The sequence below is a fragment of the Theropithecus gelada genome, chromosome 15, assembly GCF_003255815.1.
Source record: "Theropithecus gelada isolate Dixy chromosome 15, Tgel_1.0, whole genome shotgun sequence".
NCBI lineage: Eukaryota > Metazoa > Chordata > Mammalia > Primates > Cercopithecidae > Theropithecus > Theropithecus gelada.
The window spans coordinates 783,330-801,923 of NC_037683.1; the positions used below are offsets into that span (position 1 = coordinate 783,330).

At 56.9% G+C, this 18,594-nt stretch overlaps 1 protein-coding gene across 2 annotated transcripts in view; it reads left to right on the forward strand.

The window, feature by feature from the left end:
• The window catches only part of EXD3 (exonuclease 3'-5' domain containing 3), a 119,498-nt gene that overhangs the window by 4,711 nt on the left and 96,193 nt on the right, over window positions 1–18,594 (forward strand). The gene's annotated exons all lie outside the window — the stretch shown is intronic.

Consider the following 18,594-nt stretch of genomic DNA (forward strand, 5'->3'; position numbering starts at 1 on the left):
TCTCCCTTGGACTTCCCGGGGTTCCTGTTTGTTATATCCAAGTTAGTTCAGGTCAAAAAACTCTTAATTTTAGGACTTGAAATTTGATTTTGGGAAGTGTGTCAAATATCAAAGGCTTAAAACAATTTCAAAGTAGGGCCGGGCGCGGTGGCTCACGCCTGTAATCCCAGCACTTTGGGAGGCCGAGACGGGCGAATCACGAGGTCAGGAGATCAAGACCATCCTGACTAACACGGTGAAACCCCGTCTCTACTAAAAATACAAAAATTAGCCAGGCGTGGTGGCGGCGCCTGTGGTCCCAGCTACACGGGAGGCTGAGGCAGGAGAATGGCGTGAACCCGGGAGGTGGAGCTTGCAGTGAGCTGAGATCCGGCCACTGCACTCCAGCCTGGGCGACAGAGCGAGAGTCCATCTCAAAAAAAAAAAATTTCCAAATTGGATCACAGGTCACTGTAGAATAAGCCATTCATTTAATCAAATTGGTAATTCAGAGATTTCCCAAAGCAAAATCCTTTACTATGATAGAGAGGAGACTTAGGTTCCCAAGCAATCGACAGACCTAATAAAGACAGCATGAAGCAAACACAATGTCTCTCTCTTTCCCCTCTTTTGTTTTCCGGTTTACTCAAAAAATAAAAATATTTTACAATCTCTTATTAATACTACACGAAATGTTGTTCAAAAGAAAAACTACTTTTCTTATACGTCCATCTCACATACAGAATTGATTCTCTTATATTTAGTAGTTTCAGTTACATATATTAATTACGGTGTTAACTTAGTGACCCTAATTTTCAGTCAAAAACTTAGGGAGTAATTTTGAAGTGTATTTGTAGATGAAAACCATTTCATAATGTTTTACAGAGGTACATTTCCTAAACTTTTTTATTAACAGATCTAAATATATTTAGCTTTCCTATACCATATAAAAATAAGATACTAAAGTATATAAGCTTAAACTTATGCTTAGTAATTAATGTTTCAATGTTTTACTTAGAAATGACTGAGACGTTTGTTTGTTTGTTTTTTGAGATGGAGTCTCTTGTCGCCCAGGCTGGAGTGCCGTGGCACAGTCTCAGCTCACCGCAACCTCCGCTTCCCAGGTTCAAGCGATTCTCCTGCCTCAGCCTCCCAAGTTAGCTGAGATTACAGGTGCATGCCACCATGCCTGGCTAATTTTTGTATTTTTAGTAGAGATGGGGTGTCACCATGTTGGCCAGGCTGGTCTCGAACTCCTGACCTCAGGTGATCCGCCCGCCTCGGCCTCCCAGAGTACTGGGATTACAGGTGTGAGCCACCGCGCCCGGCCACAAAAGGAGATTAACACAAGTGGCATCACCCAGGGCACAGACATCCTGCCAGCCCCGGGGGTCCTCAGCCTCCCAGTGACCCTGCGTCCCGGAGGTTCGGCCATCCCCTCCGTGGTCCCACCCCAGTCCTTGCAGCTCACCCCCTCCTGCCCCGCCGTCCTCAGATCCCCCGGCTCTGTCCTTTCCTCCCCGCCTGACGGCCCGGCCTCCCCTGCAGGCGCCCTGGGCAGGAGCTCCCCGCAGCACGGCCTGCGCTTGAAGGAGGCGGGAAGGGCCCAGCCGCGGTGGTGGCCAGTGTGTCCGGGGCGCACACGTGGTGTCGCTGATGTCCCTGCGCCGACCGACCTCCTGTTCGTTTCATGGCGGAAGCTGGTCCGCCGCGTGGTGGCCGCGCGCCGCCTCCTCCGCTCGGCGGTTCTTCCTCCGTGACCGCCACGCGCGGCGCAGCTGGGGTTGTTTGTGCGCGAGCGTTCGTGCCGACGCGCGTTGCTGGTCCCCGTGGTCTCTGCCCGGGAGGGGAACTGCCAGGGCCCGTGGTCACTGTGTTCGACTTTCCGGGGAACGGGTGGGCTGTGGGGTGTGGCCGCGCCGCCTCCCGCCCCTCGCGCCGTTCGCTCCACGCAGATGCGGTCCGCAGGGGCCTCCATGTCGCGGAACCCGCGGTCGGGTTCGGCCTCACCCGGGGACCCGTCCGGCCCCTCTGCGGGCGCGCTCGCTTCCTGGCAGCCTGGGCGCCGCCGGGGTGTGCTGTGCTCACCGCCCCCAGGTTACCATGTTCACGGCAAACCGTGGGAACTGGCCACCCCCGTGCCTGCGCCCGCCTGAGTCCCCGGCCGCATCCTCTGTCCGAGTCAGACCCGTGTGTCTCCCACCGCCCTGCTGACTTCTTCCCCGGCGTCAGGTGGGCGCGCCTCCCCGGGGACGAAAGCCCTCACCGCGGGCCCGGCTTTGCCCGGGAGCTCGGGCCTCACAAGGGTCGCCCTCCCCTGCCCTCGCCGCCTCCGCCTAGGAGAGCCTAAGGTGGGGTCCCCTTGGTCAGACCCTCCTGTGGAGTTGAGCGTGTTCTGGCCGTGTCTGTCGGGAAACCGGGAGGTGTCGGGGCTTCCTGGCCTCCTGACTTGTGGACGGCGGCACCGTCATCAGCCCCGAGCCCAGCCCGGGGAGGGCCTGCTCCCTTCTGCTCCAGGTGGGAGCGGCTCCTGCCCGGGGCGCCTCCGTGAGCACCCTCGCGAGCTCGCGACAGCCCCAGGCTGGGCTGCGGGACCGACCCTGGGTGTTGGTCCTTGTGTCACGGGTGGTGTAGAACCAGGTCCTGGAACCTGGTGCCGCCTCGGTGTGACCTGGCTGTGTCGCGTCCCCATCCTCCATAGAGGGTGGCTGCCTGGTGTGGTGCAGGATGGTGCTCTGAGCCGTGTGGCGTTTCCCAGCACGTGTTAGGGTCCTGGGTGGAAAGGACTTTGGGGAAGCAGCAGCTGGGCCTCTGAGGGTAGGGACGCCTGCCCGGGGATCAGCTGGGCTGGCCGGATGTTTCTGGTGGAGACCAGGGATGTGAGCAGATGGGCTGCCGGCGGTCCCTCCGGGACTGTGCAGAAGCTGTGGTGGAATGTGAGCCCGACCTGGGGTGCCGGCCTGATGGGAAGGTGGCAGAGGCTGTGTGACTTGGAGATAGGTCGTGAAGGCCCTGAGGCTGCCCCTTTGTCCCTGTGGGTCCCTCGCTCTGGGGACCTCAGGCTGCCGAGGACTGAGTGCAGTGCCCTCGCCCTGGTGGAGGGTCCACCCAGCCAGCCACCGCAGAATTCTTGGCCCTCAGGCACTGCCGAAGAGAGTGAAAGCCCTGGCTGTGGGGCCCAGGTGTGGCTGGCAGTGGCCAGCGGCAGGCAGAGGCCGTGTCACCGTGGGTGAGGCCTGGAGGTGCTAAAGCTAAGATCCCATCCTGGTTTTAACCTTCAAAAATATCATTAATGTTTTTTTCTTCTTTCATGAATACAAACCAGGGTGTGTACATTGTGTAGTATTCAGACAATACAAAACAGATCAAAGCACGGAGGCGCCATCAGCAGAGTAGCCAGACCCTCACACGTGCGTCTCCCGGGTTCTGGGAAGGGGCCTTGCAGCGTGCAGCATGGTTGCCTTAGGGTAACGCAACTTTATGCTGCTCTGTGAAATCTTTCCCATGGCATTAAGTATTTTTATAAAACATGGTTTTAAAATGCTGTTTATCATTCATCAGATTCTACCTGTGTGATCAGAACTGGGGTCCTTGGGAAAGCCCACCCTTGATGGGGGCCTGTTGGCCTCCCCCAGTCTGTGAGGGTGACCCCAACATGTGCTGCTGGCACCTCCCAGAAAGGGTTCCCCAGAGCCCACAGGGCCACCTGACCCGTCCTCACAGCTGTCCCATGGTACACCTGTGTGTTGTGGGCAGTGAGCTGCGAGGGAGGTGGGGGGCAGAGAGAAGCTTGACTCAGGGCTAAAACCAACACGGTGAATAGGAAAGGTGTCCTTCAAAACCGCAGCCTGGGCAGGAGCAGTGGCTCCTGCCTGTAATCCCAGCACTTTGGGAAGCCAAGGCGGGCGGATCACCTGAGGTCAGGAGTTTGAGACCAGCCTGGCGAACATGGAGAAACCCTGTCTCTACTGAAATTACAAAAATTTAGCCGGGTGTGGTGGTGCATGCCTGTAATCCCAGACACTCAGGAGGCTGAGGCAGGAGAATCGTTTGAACCCAGGAGGCGGAGGTTGCAGTGAGCTGAGATTGCGCCACTGTACTCCAACTTGGGCGACAGAGCGAAACTCCATCTCAAAAACAAAAACAAAAACAAAAAAACTTGCGACCGGCCAGGCGCAATGGCTCACGCCTGTAATCCCAGCACTTTGGGAGGCCGAGGTGGGCGGATTGCTTGAGGTCAGGAGTTCAAGACCATCCTGGCCAACATGATGAAACCCCATTTCTACTAAAAATACAAAAATTAGCTGGGCGTGGTGGCACAGGCCTGTAATCTCAGCTACTTGAGAGGCTAAGGCAGGACGGACAATCGCTTGAACCCTGGAGGCGAAGCTTGCAGTGAGCCGAGATCACCCCCCTGCACTCCAGCTTGGGCGACAAAGTGAGACTCCATCTCAGCCTGGGTAACAGAGTGAGACTCCGTCTCAAAAAAAAAAACAAAACATAAAAAGAAACATACAAACAACCCCTGCTACCTACATGGACCCCCCGGGGGACAAACATGCCGGCACCCCCCAGGAGGGGTGATGTGAGGCCCCACACCTGTCACACCTGCTGGCCTCCTTCTCCATCTCCTGTACAATATCCCTGGAAAGTTACTTTTTTTTTTTTTTAAGACGGAGTCTCACTCTGTCGCCCAGGCTGGAGTGCAGTGGCGTGATCTCGGCTCACTGCAAGCTCTGCCTCCCGGGTTCAGGCCATTCTCCTGCCTCAGCCTCCCGAGTAGCTGGGACTACAGGCGCCCGCCACCGTGCCTGGCTAATTTTTTTTTGTATTTATAGTAGAGACAGGGTTTCACCGTGTTAGCCAGGATGGTCTTGATCTCCTGACCTCGTGATCTGCCCCCTCGGCCTCCCAAAGTGCTGGGATTACAGGTGTGAGCCACCGTGCGTGGCCAGGAAGTTCCTTTTTGTGTTTAAAATTGGTCATCTTAATTGTTAAAGAAAGGAACAATCCTTAAGTTAAATTGGTAAGTTTAAAAAAATGAAAGACAGACAGCAACAGGCGTTGGTGAGGCTGTGGAGAAATGAGAATCCTCGTGCATTATAGATGCAAGCATAAAATGGTACGTCCACTGTGGAAACAGTCTGGTAGTTCCTCAAAAAGCTAAACATAGAAACACCAGGAGACTCAGCAGTTCCAGTCCTAGGAATGTGTGTCCCCAGATCAGTGAAAACAGTCCACACAGAAACACATACACAGCTGTTCACAGCAGCACTGTTTATAACAGCCAGACAAGGGGGTGCAGCCCGAATGTCTGCTGGACAAACAGCCCGTGATCTCTGCACACGGTGGGGCAGGACTCAGCTGCGGAAAGGCAGTTCCAGCACACGCTGCTGCAGGGATGAGCTTTGAAGACACCGTGCCGAGTGAAATCAGCCAGAGAACAGAACCTGTATGGTCTCCTTTATAGGAACTGCCCAAAATAGAAAAATTCACAGAGACAGAAAATGGCCAGGGCCTGAGGAGGGGCGGAGGGAGTAACTGTTGATGGGCACGTGGTTCATTGTCTTTGGGGCAGTGAAAATGTTCTGGGCTGAGACAGGTGGATTGCTTGAGGTCAGGAGTTCCAGACCAGCCTGGCCAAACGTAGCAAGACCCTGTCTCAACCAGAAATACTAAACTTAGCCAGGGGTGGTAGCGGGCGCCTGTAGTCCCAGCTACTCAGGAGACTTAGGCACAAGAATCACTTGAGCCAGGAGGTGGAGGTTACAGTGAGCTGGGATTGCACCACTGCACTCCCCTGCGGGTGACAGAGCAAGACCCTGTCTCAAAAAAAAAAAAACTAAGCCAGGCTCGGTGGCTCACGTCTGTAATCCCAGCACTTTGGGAGGCCGAGGCAGGTGGATCGCAAGGTCAGGAGATCGAGATCATCCTGGCTAACACAGTGAAACCCCGTCTCTACTAAAAATACAAAAAATTAGCTGGACACGGTGGCAGGTGCCTGTAGTCCCAGCTACTTGGGAGGCTGAGACAGGAGAATGGCGGGAACCCGGGAGATGGAGCTTGTAGTGAGCCGAGATTGTGCCACTGCACTCCAGCCTGGGTGACAGAGTGAGACTCCGCCTGAAAAAAAAAAAAAAATCTGGAGTTGGATAGTAGTGATAGTGACTCATGTCTGTGAATATGTTAAAAACACTGAGTTGTAACTTTAGGGTAAATTTTATGGTGTATGAATTATATCTCAAAGTTGTCAAACAGTCACTGAGGCTGGGTGTGGTGGCTCACACCTGTAATCCCAGCACTTAGGGAGGTCGAGGCAGGAGGATCACCAAGCTCAGGAGTTTGAGACCAATCTGGGCAACATAGTGAGACCCCATCTCTACAGAAAATACCCCCCCAAAATTATCCGGGTGCAGTGTGTACTGCAGTGGTCCCAGCTACTCAGAAGGCTGAGGTGGGAGGATCGTTTGAGCCCGGGAGGTTGAGGCTGCCATGAGCCGTGATCACTCCACTGCACTCCAGCCTGGGCAACAGTGAGACCCTGTCTCAAAAAAATTAAATAAAAATGGTCACTGAGATGGTAAACACATGGAATTCCCTTTGAAGCTGGTGGACACAGTGTGTGAGTCAAGGCTGCTGTTCACTGAGGAGGCCTGAGCCTCCCTCCCGAGGGGCCCCGGCTGTGCATCGTCATCTTGCCAGCATCAGCTCATCCTGCTGGGCCCTCGTGCTTCTGGGGGCTGCTCCCGGGGGGCTCCGGGGTATCCACCCTGTCCCATGTGGAAGGTTTTCTGGTTTCCCCTGACATTGGGGAGTGGTGGCCGCAGGCCTGTTTGCTTCTCCTAGAAGGGCCCCGGTGGGCACCTGGAGCTTTATGACGAGGAGGCTTTTAAGTTTTCTTGTAGGCACGTTTAAAAAATGAGAAACAGGCCGGGCGCGGTGGCTCAAGCCTGTAATCCCAGCACTTTGGGAGGCCGAGACGGGCGGATCACGAGGTCAGGAGATCGAGAGCATCCTGGCTGACACGGTGAAACCCCGTCTCTACTAAAAAATACAAAAAACTAGCCGGGCGAGGTGGAGGGCGCCTGTAGTCCAGCTACTCGGGAGGCTGAGGCAGGAGAATGGCGCAAACCCGGGAGGCGGAGCTTGCAGAGAGCTGAGATCCGGCCACTGCACTCCAGCCTGGGCGACAGAGCAAGACTCTGTCTCAAAAAAAAAAAAAAAGAGAAACAAGTGAATTTATTTTTATAATATATTTTATTTAACTCCAGTATACCCAAAATATTGCCATTTCCACATGCAGTCGATATAAAAAGCTGTCACAGACATATTGACACTGTCTTTAATCACATGTTTTGCACTTTCAGCTGTGGCTGCTGTGTCAGACAATATGAGGTGGGGAGGGGACAGGCCTCGAAGGCCTCCCTTGGGGGATGACAGCTTCTGGGGGCTCTGAAGCTGGTGTTGCCCGCCCACTCGCTCCGGGTCTCAGGCCGGCCTCCCGCCCCCTGTCCTTGCCGCATCCTCAGGGCGGCAGCTGCAGGACCCTCAAGGACGGGTGAGGGTGGTCAGCGCTCTCAGAAGGGGGCAGTAAGGCCGGCTCTGTGGGGGTGGGGGAGCCTGGGAGCCCCCCGCCGGGTTGCCAGGGAGACCTGGGGGCACACAGCCCACTCTCTGTCCGCCTCCCACCCTCCTGGCCACGCCTGCTGGCGGCACGAGGCCCACCTGGAGGGCCCGCCGGTCCTCAGGGGAACACCACAGAAAAACCGCAGAGGAAGCGTGACCTGGCGCCCGGACAAGAATGCAGGGTGGCCCGGCTTCCAGTCCGTCTTGGGTGACTCACTGCGGTGTGCAGAAAACACCATTGTGCGCCTGGGCCACAGGAAGCCCTCCGCCTCCCCTTCCACTCCCCCCGTCCCCGCCCCCGCCTGCCGCTCCTTTTCCAGGTCCTGGGGTGGGTGGCGCTATGGCACCGACGGAGAGACTGACGGCTGCCATCGGCCCACCATGGCCACTTCTCACCCTCCGCCAGTAACCTGGCTTCTTGTGGGGTCCTTCGAGGTCTGTCTGTTCGGGGGTCATTTGAGGGAGCTTTGGGTCCTACTTGAGGGCAAAGCTTCAAGGGAGGGGCCCCTGCACGTCCTGTTGGTCCCGCTGGTCCCACCTTCCTGCAGAGGCTCCCTGGGAGGCTGCGGCATCCAGGCCGGGCCTCCCAGGAAACCGAGGAGTGGGGCTGCCACCCACCCCGCCTCGGAGCCCATCTCCAGAGCAAGCCCTGTGCCCAGGGCTCAGGGGCAGCTGTGCCTTAGCTGGTTTCCTTCTCTGGGAAGGGGGCGTCCTGGGCTCAGCTGGGTTTGGGGTGAATACGAGCCTTCCTGAGTGTGCGTGCCACTCCCACGCCTGCATCATCGACTCCGTCTCACAGCGAGGCCTGAGACTCCCCCGGGGGCCATGTGTCAGGCCAGGGCCTGGGATTCCCCACCCGAGGGGCTGGCCTCAGGGCTTCAGCTGGAATCTGCTACAGGTTCTGTGGTGGTCCAGGGGCCCTGGAGGTGCCAGCCTATGCCCACTGGCCACCTGCTCAACGCACAGGGCAGCCACAGCCAATGACCGAACCTGCACTGAGGGTGGGGGCTGGGGCTCCGGGCACAGTCATCTGCAGACTCCTGTACCCCACTCAAGCCCTGGGGGTCTGCCAGGCTCTGTGGGAAAGGACACAGCCCTCGCCCTGCCCCCGCCCTCAGCAGCGTCGCCTCCACAGTGAGTCAGGCATGTCCCCCGTGGGTCACCTCCTCCATGCCAGGCCGCCCCCGGGGACCTCCCTTGTGCAGTTCTGCCCCATGTGGGTGGGGGCCCAGCTGTACCGCCTCCCTGGGTGTGGGTCGTGGGGCAGGGGAACAAGAGCCTCTGGGGTTCTCGGAGCCCAGCGTTCTGTGGTCACAGGACTCATGGCAACAATTTGGCTTGAGTTAGCACCTTTCAGAAGAAATGAAGACACTTAAGAGAGTTGGTTGTTAATTTTTTTTTTTTTTTTTTTTTTTGAGACAGAGTTTCACTTTGTCGCCCAGGCTGGAATGCAGTGGTGCAATCTCAGCCCACTGCAACCTCCGCCTCGCAGGTTCAAGTGATTCTCTTGCCTCACCCTGCCAAGTAGCTGGGATTACAGGCACCCACCACCATGCTTGGCTAATTTTTGTATTTTTAGTAGAGACGGAGTTTCACTATGTTGGCCAGGCTGGTTTCAAACTCCTGGCCTCAAATGATCTGCCCGCCTCAGGCTCCCACAGTGCTAGGATAAGAGTCGTGGTCTCAGCTCACTGCAACCTCCGCCGCCCGGGGTTCACGCCATTCTGCCTTAACCTCCCGAGGAGCTGGGATTACAGGCGCTGGCTACCACACCCGGCTAATTTTTTGTATTTTTAGTAGAGACGGGATTTCACCATGTTGGCGAGGCTGGTCTCGAACTCCTGTCCTTGTGATCCGCTTACCTTGGCCTCCCAAAGTGCTGGGATTATAGGCGTGATCCACTGTGCCAGGCCATCAGTTGTTAATTTTTTTTTTTTTTTTTTTTTGAGGGGGAGTCTCGCTCTGTCGCCCAGGCTGGAGTGCAGTGGCCGGATCTCAGCTCACTGCAAGCTCCGCCTCCCGGATTTACGCCATTCTCCTGCCTCAGCCTCCCAGTAGCTGGGACTACAGGCGCCCGCCACCACGCCCGGCTAGTTTCTTGTATTTTTTTAGTAGAGACGGGGTTTCACTGTGTTAGCCAGGATGGTCTCGATCTCCTGACCTCGTGATCCACCCGTCTCGGCCTCCCAAAGTGCTGGGATTACAGGCGTGAGCCACCGCGCCCGGCCCAGTTGTTAATTTTAAGTGGAAGCTGCAAAACTGGTGAGTGGCGTTGCCCCATCAGGGACCCAGGGAGCCCCGTTTGTCCTGGCGTGGGCTTGGGACCCGGCACCGTGTTCCGAGAAAGATGCTGAGGGATCCAGACAGGCGTTTTCACCCTGAAACGAGACCAGTTACAGAAAGTGTGCAGTAGGGGAATGTGAACTGAATCCTTGCCAGCTGTTTCCGTTCTTAGTCATGTCAGCCTGTATCTCCACTTGGTCATTTTTAGGTCCAGGGTTTGTAGACACAGCTCCCTCCCTACCCATCACACGCCCTTCCTACAGGCCGTGCACCCTCCACACCACGCACCACCATGCCTGGATACATACCTATTTCTTTCATAGAAACAGGGTCTCACTATGTTGCCCAGGCTGGACTCAAGCGATCCACCTGCCAAGGCCTCCCAAAGTGGTGGGATCAGAGATGTGAGCCACCACGCCGGGCCAGTTTTCTGTTACTTGAAACAGAATATCTAAAACTGGGTATTTTTTTTTTTTTTTTTTTTTTTTTGGAGATGGAGTCTTGCTCTGTCGCCCAGGCTCGATCTCGGCTCACTGCAAGCTCCGCCTCCCGGGTTTACGCCATTCTCCCGCCTCAGCCTCCCGAGTAGCTGGGACTACAGGCGCCCGCTACCACGCCCAGCTAATTTTTTGTATTTTTAGTAGAGACGGGGTTTCACCGTGTTAGCCAGGATGGTCTTGATCTCCTGACCTCGTGATCCACCTGTCTTTGCCTCCCAAAGTGCTGGGATTACAGGCATGAGCCACAGTGCCCGGCCAAACTGGGTAATTTATAAAGAAAAGGAATTTATTTCTTACAGCTCTGGAGGCTAAGTCTAAGGGCGAGGGGAGCATCCGAGGAGGCGTTCATGCTGGCGGGACTCTGAATGAGGAGGTATTCATGCTGGTGGGACTCCAAAGGGTCCTGAGGCAGCTCGGGGCAGCCATGGTGAGGGCTCGGCATGCGGGCTCAGGCCTCAGGCCTGAGGCCTCTCTTCCTCTTCTTATAGAGCCACCAGTTCCAGTCCCGTGATACCCCAGGAATCCACGGGCAGGATCCTCACCCCCCAGGCACGTCCCAAGGCCCCACCTGGAAATGCGGTAGCATGGTGATGGAGTCCAGCGTGTTTCAGAGGGACAGACTTTAAATTATAGCAGCTGCCCTCCCACAGAAGGGACAGGGCCAGCTGCCCCCTTCCCAGGCTGATCAGCAAAGGGAGTGCCGTCAGGGCCTTGTACAGGTTCATCCTGAGCTCAGGGACAACAGCAGCCCTGCAGACTCCTGTGGAGAGGGGCTGACCCAGCCTGATGGTGAGAGACAAGCCACGCGGGGTGCTGTGCCTGTTCCCGCTGGCCTGGCTTCCCCGTACACGGTGGGCCTGTCCATTCCAACTGGCTTGAGGCTCTGCCTTTTTAAAGAGGACCTGGGAACTCATAAGCCACTCAAGGAACTGCAGATAAAAGGCCCCCAGTCTCAGATTTGGGGTTACCATTGGTCTGAGGGGCCAGTTCAGCTGTGCTGGATGTCCCTGGAAGGCCTTGCTGAGCAGCTGGGGATGTCCCTGGAAGGCCTTGCTGAGCAGCTGGGGGGAGGTGTGAGGGCAGCAGGGGCTGCCGTCTTCCCCCAAAGCCCTTTTTTTTTTTTTTTTTTTTTTTTTTAAGACGGAGTCTCGCTCTGTCGCCCAGCCTGGAGTGCAATGGCTCCATCTCGGCTCACTGCAAGCTCTGCCTCCCGGATTCACACCGTTCTCCTGCCTCAGCCTCCCCAGTAGCTGGGACCACAGGCACTCGCCAACACTCCTGGCAAATTTTTTTTGTATTTTTAGTAGAGACGGGGTTTCACCATGTTAGCCAGGATGGTCTCAAATCTCCTGACCTTGTGATCTGCCCACCTCAGCCTCCCAAAGTGCTGGGATTAGAGGCGTGAGCCACCTCGCCCGACTCCCCCCACCCCTTTTAAAAGTCCCTTGGGAGCTTTGGAGCACGTGCAGGGCCAGGCGAGTGTTGGAGGAGGCACATCCAGGCCCTGAGAGGAAGAGACACTGTTGAGTTTTAGTAAAACACCCACCAGCTCAGCCAAACACGAGGAGAAGGGGCTGGGCTTCAGAGCTTTCTGGAGACACTGCAAGGAGGTTGGGCCAGGGAGACCCTTGGAGGTGTGAGGCTGGGAGACCCCCAGAAGCGTGAGGCTGGAAAACCCCTGGAGGCCTGAGGCTGCGCGCTTGGGCTCTGCGGGGTCTGGGGTGTCCATACTGCCCAAGGGGAAAGCCCCTCCAGCCATGCCCTACACCCTTTGCTGTGCCCCTCCCGCCTCCCGCCCCTTGCGTGTGTCCTTGGGTCCGGCCAACGCATCCAGGATCTTGAATTCCCGTGGACCTGTGGGCTCCAGTGACGGAAGCACTGGGCGCTTCTCCCACTCCAACTGTGCCGTCCTCAGAGCCAGGCCAGGAGCCGCTGCGTTGGGGTTTATGCTTGGATGGTGGACGGACGTGGGTGTGTCTGGGGAGCCGCACTCCGGGGTCTGGAGCTGCGTCTCCATCCTCGCCTGTGGGGGACCCTCTAAGGGCCTGCGGGCCGCCAGTCACCCTCCCTTAGCCAAGGGATGCCGGGAGATGGGGTGGGGACGCTGGGTTCTGGGTTGTGGGGCTGGCAGGACAGAGCCCCAGAGCGGCCAGACCTGCCGTTTGCACGGCACAGGGGCCCCCAGGAAAGGGCCTGCGGTGAGCTGGGGGCAGATGGCCCCTCGGGGGCCTGGACCGGTGTGCGGGCTTCTCGGGGGAGCAGCCACCTCTGCGGTGTTCAGCGCAGACCAACAGAGGTGGAGGGGCCTCCCCATGCTCGCCGCGGCCGCCGGGCTGGGCTCTGCCTGCAGCGCTGGCCTGGGTGGGAACGGAGACCCAGCCTGGGCGTGCAGGTCGGGGAGGCGCTTGGACTGCAGGCGCCTGGGACAGACGCGGCTGAGAGGGAGGAGGCGCTGCCGGGTTCCACCAGCAGAGGGGCCCAGAGACCGGCCCGGACGCGCGGCAGTCCGCGTGGGGTGGCCGGGACTGGCCCCTCCGCAGGCTGCCGCCCCCGCCCGCCCGCTCCGGTGCGTCTGTGAACGGCCGGGTCTGCTGCCCAGCGTTCTGGCCTCCACGACTCCGGGTGCCGCACAGGTCCCCGGGACGCTGGGAGGCAGTGTTGGCCCCGCACTTCTCTCGGAGCCTGACGGCCTGGCTGGGGCTGCCCTGTTGGGTCCCCGCAGCCCGCAAGGCAGTCCCCAGCCTGCAGAGGGGCCGGGCTGTACTCCTGGCAGGGAGGGGTGGGGGCTGAGGAGCGGCCTGGGGTGGGGGTCGGGGTACAGACGCCCCAGAGGAGGGTCGGGGAGAGGGTCTAACGCCCACTGAGCCTATGGCTGGGGGAGTACTGAGAACCCAGGGAAATTTCCAGGAGCCGCTGGGAGTGCCCGTGGGAGTGGAGGTGGTGGTGGGGGACCTGCTGCCTTTATTCATTTGCTCATCAAACACCATCAGCGCCGCTGATGCCGCCGCCGTCTGGGGGTCGAGGGGTGCGTTGGTGCCGGAAGCCAAGTCCACACTCCGGACGGCCATGGGGCACGCAAGGGGCAGGAGTGTTGTCCAGGAGCAGCCGTGGCCCCTGCTGTTTGGGACAAGACAAACAGAGGTGGAGTGGCCTCCCGGCAGGGCCTCCCTGTGCAATGGGGGTTTCACGAGGCTCACCCCGCCCTCGCTGCACTCAGCACCGGCCCTCTGCTCCAGATAACTTGCTGCCAGCCACCCTGCTTCTGTGCAGTGCCTCACTTTTCCTTCTTTTCTTTTCCTTTTTCTTTTCTTTTCCTTTTTTCTTTTCTTTTTTTTTCCTTTCCTTTCCTTTCTTCTTTCTTTCTTTTCTTCTTCTTTTTTTTGGAAACAGGGTCTTGCTCCGTCACCCAGGCTAGAATGCAGTGGCCCAATCTTGGGTCACTGCAGCCTTGACCTCCTGGGCCCAAGTGATCCTCCCACCTCAGCCTCCCGAGTAGCTGGGATTACAGGTGCATGTCAACACACCCAGCTGATTTTTTTTTTTTTTTTTTTTTTTTTTTGAGACGGAGTCTTGCTCTGTCACCAGGCTGGAGTGCAGTGGCACAATCTCGGCTCACTGCAAGCCCCGCCTCCCAGGTTCACGCCATTCTCCTGCCTCAGCCTCCCTAGTAGCTAGGACTACAGGCGTCCGCCACCACGCCCGGCTAATTTTTTTGTATTTTTAGTAGAGACGGGGTTTCACTATGTTAGCCAGGATGCTCTCGATCTCCTGACCTTGTGATCCGCCTGCCTCAGCCTCCCAAAGTGCTGAGATTACAGGCGTGAGCCACCGTGCCCGGCCTGATTTTGTTTTTTCATAGAGATGGGGTCTCACTATGTTGCCCAGACTGGCCTCAAACTCCTGAGCTCGAGTGCTCCTTCTGCCTCGGCCTCCCACAAGGCTGGGATTACAGGCGTGAACCACTGCGCCCGGCCAATTTCATGTTTTATTCACTCTTCAGAGCACAGAGGCCTCTGCCTGGCACTGGGGCATGGGCAAGGTGTCTGTGGGCAGCGGGTCCCACCAAGGGCTCCAGGACAGCAGATGGTGGGCAGGGCGGGGAGACTGTGTGCCTGGTACCCACCCATGTGCCGACTGGCGGGAGAAGCCAGGCTCATGCTGAGTCAGGCTAAATCTAACATTTATCAGGAACTTGATCTACTTCAATGTAATGTAAGAAAAACAGGCTGGATGCGGTGGCTCACGCCTGTAATCCCAGCACTTTGGGAGGCCAAGGTGGGCGGATAACAAGGTCAGGAAATCAAGACCATCCTGGCTGACACGGCGAAGCCCCATCTCTAATAAAAATACAAACAAATTAGCCGGGCGTGGTGGTGGGGCCTGTAGTCCCAGCTACTTGGGAGGCTGAGGCAGGGGAATGGCGGGAACCCGGGAGGCAGAGCTTGCAGTAAGCTGAGATCACGCCAGTGCACTCCAGCCTGGGGGACAGAGCGAGACTCCGTCTCAAAAAAAAAAGAAAAAGAAAAACAAATGTGCTTTCAGCAAAAGATCCAGGGAGGAAACCAACAATAGAGAGAAATGGTGGCTTCTGCTGCCTTAAAAAGTGGGAGCTGTGCCTGAGCCTTCTGCCTCTCGGCCCAGAGCCTGGCATTTCTTGAACCATGAGACATAAAGTTTATTGTTGAGAGCCTGAGAAACTGCGGATGCTGGGGATGGGTGAGTGGCCTGCGACAGCCGCCCTGGGCTCCGTCTGCAGCTCTGCAAATCCTTGGGCCACGGACACCAGGACGAGCCTAGGCGAGAGGACGTTGTACATGAGTCCAGGACCTGTGTGGGGGGCCCACCCTGCCCCCATTGGTACTGTGGTCCAGGGGTCCCCAGGGAGCAGCCGGGGGGAAGCAGCAGGGATTGGGGCTCTTCCCCCTGCTCAGGCCCCGGGTGCCCACTGTCTTCCCCCAAGGGTGCTAGCCCAGCATCCCTGTGGGTCAGAGCCCACTGTGCCGGCCCCCAGTGCAGTTTGGAGGTCCAAGGGTGGGACATGTGGATGTGCAGGGCTCCCAAGCAGGCTCTTTGGACACCCGCTGACAGAGGCCCTGGGAATTTGGAAATGGCCACTGGCTCACCTGTGGGACAGCACTGTGTCCCCTCTCAGCACCCGGATCACCTGTGGGAGAGTGTGTGGCCCCTCCCCTGCACCTGGGAGGGCTGGGCCACAGCTCTGAGGGGACAGGCAGAGGCTGAGACAGATGAGGTGGCACCAGGAGCGAGGAGGAGACAGGAGTGGCCAGGAGGGGACTGTGGCTTTTAGTGATTTTTTTTTTTTTTTTTTTCAAAGGGGGTTTTCTCCTTTTTGCCCAGGCTGGAGTGCAAGGGGGTGATCCCGGCTCTTCGCAACCTCTGCCTCCTGGGTTCAAGCAACTCTCCTGCCTCAGCCTCCCGAGTAGCTGGCATTACAGGCATATGCCACCACACCCAGCTAATTTTGTATTTTTAGTAGAGATGGGGTTTCTCCATGTTGGTTAGGCTGGTCTCGAACTCCTGACCTCAGGTGATCCTCCGGCCTCAGCTTCCCAAAGTGCTAGGATTACAGGCGTGAGCCACTGTGCCCGGCTGGCTTTTAGTGATGTTTTTGCATGATTTTTCAGAATTTGCAAATGTAGTTTTCCAAATATTGTATTACATGAATAATTGCCTTTATAGGCAGCCAAAAGGCAATAAAAAGCAAATAAAAATGGAGAGTGGTAGAGTGAGGAGACTGGGACGAGACCTGCTTTGATCCTGGCTGAGCTCAGTTTTCTCATCCGGGAGACGGACACGCCTCTTTCATGGAGGTGGAGAGAATAGTGTGCAGAGTCCCCGTGGGCGCCCAGACCCTTCCCCGAGAGCTGGCGTGGGGAGCCTCTGCCTCTGTTGGGGGAAGGATCTGCGATATGCTGTGGGCTGAGTTGTTTCCCTCCAATTGCCATGTTGAAGCCCTAGGCCCCATGTCACTGTATTTGGAGATGGGGTCTTTGCAGAGGTGAAATGAAGTTGTTGGGGTAGGCCCTAATCCAGTAGGACTGGTGTCGCCATAAGAAGGGGAGATCAGGACACAGACACACATGGGGGTACCCGTGAGGACCCAGGGAGGAGACCCAGGGAGTGGGGCCCACCCTCCCCACCCAGTGTCAGAGCTGCAGCCTCGGGACAGTGAGGACACACGTCCCTGTCGCTCGCACCCTGTGGTGCTTTGTACGGCCCTGGAGGGCACTCCACATCCTTCGGGGTCTGTGCAGAGATGGCATGGGGGTGTGACTGCCCCCGCTGGGACCCACCTCCATCCCACAGGTCTGTCTTTCCCTTCATTTCCTGGTGAAAAGCCCAGGCCGGGGCATTCACGGTTCTGGGCATGGTGGAGAGGGCCTTCTGAGAAGGCAGGGACCCCCTTTCTGGAGCCCTTGGAGGCTGGCGGTGGGCTCTGTGTGGCTGGGTCCGCCCTGCTGGGAGGAGCCCTAACACCCTGGATCTCAGGCCTGCTGGTCCATCTCCCCTAAGGCCAATTAAGGTGACAGCAAAAGAATTAAAAAGGCAAAATCCCTTAGGGGCAAAGAGAATGGGAGAGGCAAAAACTGGGGGGCTCAGGAATGGAGGCCCAGGTTCCCTGGGTACGGGGGTTTGGAGGGCTGAAACAGGGACCTGGGGCAGCCTTCATGGGGTGCTGCCAGACCCTGCGGCCCTCACCCTTGGAGACCCCGGGCCAGGGTGTTCGGAGTGCCGCTGCAGCTGGGCTGAGGGTGGGGAGGGCTGCAGAGGAGTGGGGTCTGCAGCTCCCTGCCTGTGCCCCCAAACCTGGTGGCTGGCAGGTGCAGCTGGGAGGACTTTTTCCTGGACAGACCGTCCCGGGGAAGACGCGGTCAGGTCTGCATCTTCCGGGGCCCCTTGGGTCACTCACTGTGGGGTCCCACTCCTGGGGTGCCTCCAACTCATTTCCAAGCAGACGACTAGCCCCTCACTCTCAGATACGCATCGCAGTCCCCACACTGCCATGGAGAGGAGAGGGATCAGCGCCAGGGACCCTGCACGAAATGAGCCAAGCCGAGCCACGGGGTCTCCCGAGGTGGGTGATATGGTTTGGCTGTGTCCTCACCCACATCTCAACTTGAATTGTATCTCCCAGAATTCCCACCTGTTGTGGGAGGGACCCAGGGGGCTGTAATTGAACCATGGGAGCTGGTCTTTCCCATGCTATTCTCATGGTAGTGAATAAGACTCACGAGATCTGATGGGTTTATCAGTGGTTTCCACTTTTGGTTTCTCCTCATTTTCTCTTGCCGCCACCGTGTAAGAAGTGCCTTTTGCTTTCCACCACGATTCTGAGGCCTCCCCAGCCATGTGGAACTGTGAGTTCAATTAAACTTGTTTTTATGCCCAATCTCAGGTATGTCTTTATCAGCGGCGTGAAAACAGGCTAATACAGTACATTGGTACCAGTAGAGTGGAGTATTGCTGAAAAGATACCCAAAAATGTGGAAGTGACTGGGAACTGGGTAACAGGCAGAGGTTGGAACAGTTTGGAGGGTCAGAAGACAAGATGTGGGAAAGTTTGGAACCTCCTAGAGACTTGTTGAATGGCATTGACAAAAATGCTGATAGTGATATGAACAATAAGGTCCAGGCTGACGTGGTCTCAGAGGGAGATAGGGAACTTGTTGGGAACTGGAGCAAAGGTGACTCTTGTTATCTTTTAGCAAAGAGACTAGACTAGCGGCATTTTGTCCCTGTCCTAGAGATTTATGGAACTCTGACCTTGAGAGAGATGTGATTTAGGGTATCTGGAGGAAGAAATTTCTAAGCAGCAAAGCATTCAAAAAGTGACTTGAATGCTGTTAAAAGCATTCTGGGACTGGGCGCAATGGCTGTCACCTGTAATCCCAACATTTTGGGAGGCTGAGGCGGACGGATCACGAGGTCAGGAGTTCAGGACCAACCTAACCAATATGATGAAACCACGTCTCTACTAAAAATACAAAAATTAGCCGGGCATGGTGGCACACACCTGTAATCCCAGCTACTCAGGAGGCTGAAGCAGGAGAATCACTTGAACCAGGGAGGCAGAGGGTGCAGTGAGCCGAGATCACACCATTGCATTCCAGCCTGGTGATAGAGCAGGACTCCATCTCAAAAACAAAACAAAAAAAGCATTCTGTTTAAAAAGGGAAACAGCGTA